This window comes from Cibotium barometz, chromosome 3 (assembly GCF_041138505.1).
Source record: "Cibotium barometz isolate CiBa-2024 chromosome 3, ASM4113850v1, whole genome shotgun sequence".
Lineage (NCBI taxonomy): Eukaryota > Viridiplantae > Streptophyta > Polypodiopsida > Cyatheales > Cibotiaceae > Cibotium > Cibotium barometz.
The window spans coordinates 49,675,090-49,683,491 of NC_141048.1; the positions used below are offsets into that span (position 1 = coordinate 49,675,090).

General features: G+C 41.8%; 1 pseudogene across 1 annotated transcript; it reads left to right on the forward strand.

The window, feature by feature from the left end:
- Positions 1-370: 370 nt before the first annotated feature.
- On the forward strand, positions 371-5,041 carry LOC147640196 (plasma membrane ATPase 4-like; annotated as a pseudogene). Its single transcript, XR_015269920.1, has 10 exons — positions 371-416; positions 518-1,053; positions 1,154-1,213; positions 1,279-1,781; positions 1,983-2,183; positions 2,271-2,671; positions 3,104-3,223; positions 3,926-4,182; positions 4,275-4,464; positions 4,629-5,041. The product of XR_015269920.1 is annotated as a plasma membrane ATPase 4-like (transcript).
- Positions 5,042-8,402: the final 3,361 nt, after the last annotated feature.

Genomic DNA, 8,402 nt, shown 5'->3' on the forward strand with positions numbered 1-8,402 from the left:
TTCTTGTATTCAGCTTTTCTTTTATTGTTTCTGATGGATAGGGCATAGGCTCTTTTCTTGAGCACTGGATGTTTCATAATATAATTTCTTCATTTTACAAAAAAAAAAAAGTGTGTTGATAAGAGAGAGAGGTTAGAGAGAGAGAGAGAGAGAGAGAGAGAGAGAGAGGGTGTGTGGTGTAAATTTTTTATTAAAAATAATGAAAAAAACCCTAACTTTCGGCTAATCTTAGTTAACGGTAAGAACCAGGATGCGCACTCTGTTGCTGGTGACATGCTGAAGAGCGTGGCTATGGAGGAGGTGTTTCACCCTGGACTGTACAAAAGCAGGGCTGACTTCAGTGGACGCGGCGCGTAGGCTGCAGCAGCAGATGGGGCCAAACAAGCTGGAGGAGATCAAGCAGGAGAGCGAGCTTCGTAAGTTCTTCCAGTCCCTGTCATATTTCATCGCCTCTACAAGCTCGTGCATTTCAATGAAACCTGGTCTCTTTGTGAGAGCTCGATTTTTGAATTAAAAGAGGAGGATGCGAACGGCTGCAGAGAAATTGGGTCTTCTAAAAGGGCGATCAAGAAGCAGAAGGTCATACCAGAACCCCAAAGATTCGGTGAAAGCAAAAGCAGCAAGCAGAATCAAGGTCAAGTGCATCAGCGTGAAGCCTACAAGTACTCAAGCCCAATAATTAAAAGCCATGAGGAGAAGCACTCTGTATCATCACCATATACCTCTTGCCCTTGCATTGATTTCTCCATTCTAATGCAAGATGCAAAGGGAGAGGAGAAACAAGCAGAGGCTTGCAACATTATAAATGTTCATGGATCGAACTATCAAGATCTCTTAAATCAAGTAGAGAAGCACAGAAACGAGGTATTCACCAGCTCAATAGCAGGAGAACCTACACAAATTAAGCAGCATATTAATGGGTCATGGAGATGGCTGCCGTCGTCACCATCGTGCTGGACAACGGCAACCACACCGATTGGCAAGACTTTGTCGGAATCGTCTTCCTCCTCTTTGTCAATGCCACTATCTCCTACCTTGAGGAGCGTCACGCGGGCAAGGCCACGGATGAGATCATGAAGAAGTGCCTCGCTGCCTGTGCTCGTGTCCTGTGAGATGGCCACTATATCAGGTAGAGATTAAGACAAATTAAAAGAGGTTTAGTGCTACTGTTTGTTTTCAGAGCGTGTGTTTTCCCAATGAGAAGCAAACACAGGTCTGTAAATTGAATTCACTCCATTCCCCTCACTGTATAAGCATGCCTTCTGTTGCACGCCCCAGGAGGTGGAGGCTGCCATCGTCGTACCCGGAGACATTGTCGCCATCAAGCTTGGTGACATTGTGCCAGCCGATTGTAGGCTGCTAGATGGTGATCCTTTGCTGCTTGATGAGTCCGCCATGACAGGAGAGAGCCTTCCAGCAAAACGAAGCATCCCGGCCATGAGGCCTTTTGTGGCTCTGTTGTTGTGAAGCAGGGACAGATAGACGCCCTTGTTATCGCCACTGGAAAATTCACTCTCATGGGGCATTCATGCCACCTTACTGACACCACACAGAATCCTGGCCACTTTCAGGAGGTTTTGAGGAAAATTGGAAACTTCTGCTTCTTTATCATCCTAATGGGCATCATGGGTGAGTCCATTGTGATGTTCACTCAGCACACTCCTTACCACATGGGCGTTGAAAACCTGGTCATCTTGCTTATCGGTGGAATCCCCATAGCCATGCCCACTGTGCTTTCTGTCACCATGACCATTGGCTCCCATGCTCTTAGCTCCAACCAGGTAATATATGTGTTTGTCTCCTTTTTTTAATAGAGCACTTCCTTGTGCGCATGACAGAGCACTTTAAACCTCTCTGCAGAGCGCAGGGGTAGCATCATGCATTACTTGTACAGTCAATTGCTGAAAGAGTAAAAAGCATGACAACAGTCAAAGTGTAGAAAGTTCAACTGCTGTTAGCTCATCTCGCTGTGATGCTAATAGGCTGTTGTAAAGCGCATGACTGCAATTGAGGAGCTTGCTGGAATGGACATTCTCTGCTCTAACAAGACAGGTACTCTTACTCTCAATGAGCTGATAGTGGATAGAAACCTTATTGAAGTTGTTTCGCCCAAAGCAAACAAAGAGCTTGTCCTCTTGACTGCAGCTTTGACTGCAGCTCAGGCTTCCCCTCTTGAAAATCAGGTGAGATGGATGGGAGTGCAGTATATGCTGATCAACATTAATCTTTCCTTAATATGTAACTACCATAACTTGTGTGATCTGGAGCAGGATGCTATAGACAAAGCTATTGTAAGTATGCTTGCTGATCCAAAAGAAGCTGGGCAAGGCATTCAGGAAGTTCACTTCCTTCCTTTCAATCCTGTGGACAAACGAACTGCATTCAGATTTGATAATAATGGTTGTTTTTTTGTTGGTATTATCATAGTGATGCATGGCTAGGGAATAGAACACGCAGAAATGGGCTAAAGATCCGAGTGCTTGTCCCTCAATTTCTTATTGGAAAACTGCCCCAACATCTGAGGGTAATACAGGTTCGCATGGGAAACGTGCAACTCTCACCACACTCTCGCGTGTACATCACAAGAATCTTGTCTCAGTTTGGTCAGAAGGGGATCAAATGCTTGTCTATGAGTACATGGCACATGGCAGTCTCCGAGACTCTCGCACAGGTAAGATACTTCTTTAGGTGAAGCAAGCGCTTGTTTCCAATGTTTACAGTTGTGTGCTCTTAGAGCATGCATGCATACATACATACATACGGATATGCATGCATGCACACATACCTAAATACATAGACAAACATACATACTATATGCATGCATGCACGCACATGCCAGTACATACAAAGTCATACATACATGCATGCATATGCCCTTTCATACATGTAGATAGATGCATATGTCCATACATACTTGCCCTGCATACATACATCCACCAATGGAACTGACACAACAGTTAGGTCCGGATTTTGCTTAAATAAGAGCAGCAAATTCCTGTCGTTTAGTAGATAGAAAATGCCTATTTTTTAAAAATAGTACCTGGCATAAAAAAAAACTAAACATTTCCTTCGTCCCGGCGGTTGCCGCCATTTCTTGGAATAGAGGAGTTCAAAGCACCAAATTACGGCTATGGGCAGACGGAGATCATGCTGAGTTTCCTGGCAATGGTAGCATGAGAGTGGTTCAGTCGGCCTGCAACATGATCCTACTCATCATTTAAAGGTAAAACCCTCTCTACTAGGGTCCTTTTGTTGTGTTTTTTCTTTAATACATCATGTCTTGTGTGTACCACAAGAAGGAGCAGTCTGGCTTGTTGACCAAAGTCAGCATGCCTTCAACTCCCAGGTTTAAGAGGAGGGATCCAAGGGCTTTCATAGGTGGTCTACGAGCAAGACCCATTGAGAGTAAGGGGGCTATGTTGAATAAGAGTGAGAATGAGTAGCAGAGGGGGCTGGCCAACTGACCTCGCTGGTTGGGCTGCAACAATTGTAGCCAACCAATCTGGTTTGGGGAATGAGGAAGCCAGGCAGCCCATTCCCTTCTACTTGCCAAGCCTCAAAGGAGTTGCCTTGTGCCCAGATCTGCCTTCCATGTTCAGAGGCTTTATTAATATCCACATGTCTAGATTATTATGCTACATGTCATGAAACCCATTTAACATCTGGGCCCATGTTATTGGTGGAAAATGGTTCACACAAAGAACTTTACAGATGTGCTGATAAAGTTACATTCTTTAAAAAAAAATTGATGGCCAAAAACCCGTTGAAAAGTAGTGTATTGAAGGTTTAGCTGTATAATAAGACCAGAACCATTCAAGAATCATTTGCACCTAGAAGAGAGGTTTTTGGGAAAATAACCTTGTATGTGTTCCTGTAACATTTTAGATGTGTGACTTGTGTTTGTTAACTCATGTTTTGCATGCAGGTTGTGTCGGAGGTGGTAACTCCATTCTAAAGGAGCTGATTGAACTATGTGAAACTGGGAGATACAGGGTCAGTCAAGTCATCACATTGACCTCATCAACATGTATGATCTTTTGATAACTGTGATGCATCATTAGTATGTAAAGGCTCAGTGATGTGCCACTGTCAGCAAGTATGCTCCTTGCTTATAGCACAGAAAGAAAGGAACTGTGGGAGATGCTTTTATCGATGTTCATCCAACAACTGTGACTTCTTTTTGTGCGTATTTGAACCTTGTAATTTGCAGTCTTCAATTTTTTTTGTAAAATTCTCAACGATTCATTTTCTTGATTAGATTGGATATGTTGTAGGTGGGAACCTCCAGCATCAGGCCATGTCAATGCATCTGACATTCCAACAAACACAAGCCGCGCTAGCCAAGCCCAATGAAGAGGCAAATTATAGACAAGGGATTTTGATTGTGCTATACTGATCACGAGTACTTTTGGGCACCATTTTGGTCCTAAGACAGATCTTTGAATGCCCCATGTTATGAAGAAGGTGGGATTTGGTTTGTTGCTGTAGATCAATAGTAGGCATGTCTCTCGATGGCTTGTTTTAATCAACATTAAATATGCTGGTATTGATTTGTTCATGGTTAAGGGTCTCATTATAAAAGAGTATGTTTATGATGGTGGAACATGGACGTTGGATGGTTTGTGTAGGCCGAGCCTATTCCCAACAGTGGGCATCATTTTACGGAGCATGAAAGGCATGACGAAGGGGGCACTTTTGCTCTAGCAAGGTCCAGTCCTGCTCCTCTGAATGCCTATGTGAACGGAGTTGCCTAGGACTCAATCCCCTCCTTGGTGTGAAGATGACAAAGATGGGCACTACATGTTTCAGCTTGGAGAAAATATTACTTCCCACTGTAATGACACTTGCTAATCCTACACCACATCTTGGCTTACAACTTGGCAGCTTGATTCACTTCTACATAAGCTCATATGTGGTTTGATTTGCCATGGATTTCGCTCATTCACTAAAGGGTTTTTCATGTTGGCTTGACCTTGAAGTTGAGTTGTATTCTCGCTTATGCTTTTATTAATTCCTCTCTAGTTTATGAGTTTTTCTGACCTCTAAATTTCATATGGCATTTTTTCGGTGCTTTGGACATGCAGACAAAATTCTTAGCAGGATGGGGAAAGGTATGTTACTTCCTTTTTCTAAGCTTACAGCTACCATCTTTTCTACCTTGTTTTTTTCTAAGCTTACACCTGTCATCTTTTCTGCCTTGTTTTTTGACACATGGAAAGATGGAGTCTGTCTCCTACGTTGTTTTGGATACATTTTTGTCTATCTATAGACTGTAAGCCATTGTGTGGATAACTCAATCAAGCTATGGGCATGATGGATGCTAAATGCCCTTAGCCTCTAGCATGATAAGAGCGTTGATAACTTTCTTCACATTCGGCACAACATGACCACAGTCATGACAGCTCATTACCATTGATCTCTTACAGAGTTTAACATACAGTACCAGCTATGAATGAACATTTAAATCGTGTTAGCATGGTTGCTTCTACCTTCAGTAAGAAAACCTCACTTAATTGGGCACCCCACCTTTCATTCACTTGCATAACCTATCTATAGGATAAGCTAATAAGCATTCTCTAGACATAGATACAATGGATTCACTATATAATTTCCTAGATCAAATAAGGATATCTAGGAAAAGTGCAAACTAGGGAAAATGAAACAGTTTCCTAGATAGGCTACCTAGATAATACAAAGCATGGATTTCTCTACATAGATAAATTTACATATATAGGAAAATTTTTCCTATGTACATATATAGGAAATTTTTACTATATAAATAAATTTTCCTATATAGAAAAATCCATGAATTGTATTTCCTAGTTAGCTATCTAGGAAAGTGTTTCATTTTCTCTAGTTTGCACTTTTCCTAGATATGTTCATTTATATCTAGGAAATTATCTAGTGAATGCTTTTTTTTAACTATATAGAGAATGAACAAAAGTGCCTTGTGTTATTGCTGACAACCCTTTCATCATAAGTCCCTTCAACAAAGAACATAGTGGGGAAATGAAGATGGATAAAGCTTGGGTCAGTATACTGCATGCACATCCTAGTTTCATCTGCATACACATTAAAAAGAAGAGGCAACTTTGTTATGTACACCAGAGCGAACGACGTGCATCCTCGGCGAAATCCCTATACCCTTTGTAGCCTTCACTATAACCTAGTGATGGCTCTCCTTGTGGACCCTCCCCTTCAAGACTTCCTCCTCCTCCTTGCGCTAGCTCCAATTTTCTGTACCATAGTTCCCCATTTGTCACGTTACCATAGTTCCCCTCTCTAGCAAAAGAAATAGAGCTCATTATTGAAAGTTGTTGATGTTGGCCCCATAGTCAGATTCACATCCTCCAGCAGTGTATCCTCTCCCCATTCCTTGCCATCGCCACTCACATTCACATAAAGCTTCCCCTCGCTCTCATCTTGGTGGAACAAGTCGAGTTTTCCATCCACCACCTTTGTGGATGGACCCTTTGACATGCGCTGCGTGTTCGGCACTTGCCTTCCATCTTGAACCCACGTTTCTGTTGCTGGATTGAACACACTCTCCATCATCACATTCTCAGTCGCTCCAAATCCTTGGTAATAAACGCGTGAATCAAGTTCTTGAAAAGCACTGCAGATGGGCTTCCTGTTATGAAGCTTGTTGTTGACACCAGCTGGTTGCATTGCCATGTTTGTCCATTAAATACATTATACCTGCCATTTTAAATATAATACTCACATTTCCTTTTAAATGCACATTAAGGAAGGGTTTGATTTCATGATTTACCTTATTATAATTGACCCAAGCATGTCACAATATGAAGTCAGATTGTCCAACAATCAAACCCCATGCACAAAGGAATGTGACAAATATATCTAGTTCTATTGCATCTCTATGAACAAGAATAGAATTGTTAATAGATCAATTTAAGATAAAATAAAAATGAGGCATTTTTTTGAAAATAAAACATTTTTCCTTGAGAGAGATGTGATGAAGATGATGTTTTGCAGGTCAGGGTGGAAGTTCTAATAATAGACTTGCATATTCGATTTGGGAGAAGAAGGGAGAGACATGGAAGAATGGCACAATTCCTGAAAGTAGTCCGCATGTGGTGGATGGAGAGCCAACAGCAGTGGTGTACAAGGATGTAGTGTATTACTTCTATACAAATAATAATATTCTTTGGTACAATATATTTGATGGAAGTCATTGGTCAGGTGCTCCTCATTTGAACATGGTCTATGCATTATCTAGACCCATGGCTGGAGGAGTCTCGGCTTTTGTGTGGGATGACAAGATTCTTTGCTTCTTTAAAGTACAAACCCGAGTAGAGCTGCTCGACCCCATCCATGCTCATCCCAAGACAACATGCTCTTTAATGTTCCTATAGGCATGACCAAAAAGCTACCAATCAAGTGCCCATTATCACCATAGATGATAGTTTTAAGCAACTCAAGCACTTTGGTATTCTTGGTTCTTATGCTGTCTACCCTCAGGTTAGACATTTCAAGTTGAGGCTTACCAAATTTATTTCATGCAAGCAAAAGACAGTAAATTGTGACTAGCACCTCTGTCAAGCATGGCATTGTAGAAATATTTACCGTAAGGGCTAGGTAACTCAATGGGTTTCCTAAGAGGTGGAATTTACTCTTCCTTATCATCCAATACCTCTCCAATATACACTTTTATAGTAGGTCTGAGGTTTGCTTCTCGACCTTGTTGAAGTTGGGTCTGTCTTGCTCATGCCTCCTTTTGGGCTTGGATTTTATTTAATGTAGCATGTTTCTTGGTGGTTTTTTTGTCATGGTTATGGGAAGCATGCAAGGCTTCTTTTGTGAGGGGATCATAGTATTTTCTGAATTTACTACATTTATGAAAACCCACAATTTCAACTCCATCAAGGGTCTCAACACATATAGTATCTTGCAGTGTAACTTCACAAACCCTATATGGTGCTTTTTTGGTGTACTTGAGTTCTTTCTTCTCACAATAGACCCCATACACAAGCATAAGATCTCCTTCCTTTATCTCCTTGTTTTTAATGTTTTGGTCAAACCACTCACATATGCCTTTGTTATACGTTCTTCTATTTCCTAGGGGAGAGGATGGTTGGCATATTATAATTCCACTCAATGGTAAAAATAGACAAGGTTCAAATGAGGAGACAAGGACTGTAACTCAACAATAACCACACCACTGAATGAAGAACAGCCGATGGCCACATTCATTCGGGGACTGAACGAACCTTTGAATATTTTGGTGAAGAACGCCAAGCCAGTTTTCCATGGCCGAAGCAGTGCGGATGGCGAAGGATTTCTCCAAGGCCTTTGATGTCAAGGTCCCACCAAAGCCAGCACCATCACCTTTCAAAAGGTTTTTAGTTCCAGAAGGTGATTCCAACCTTCCATCGCCTAAG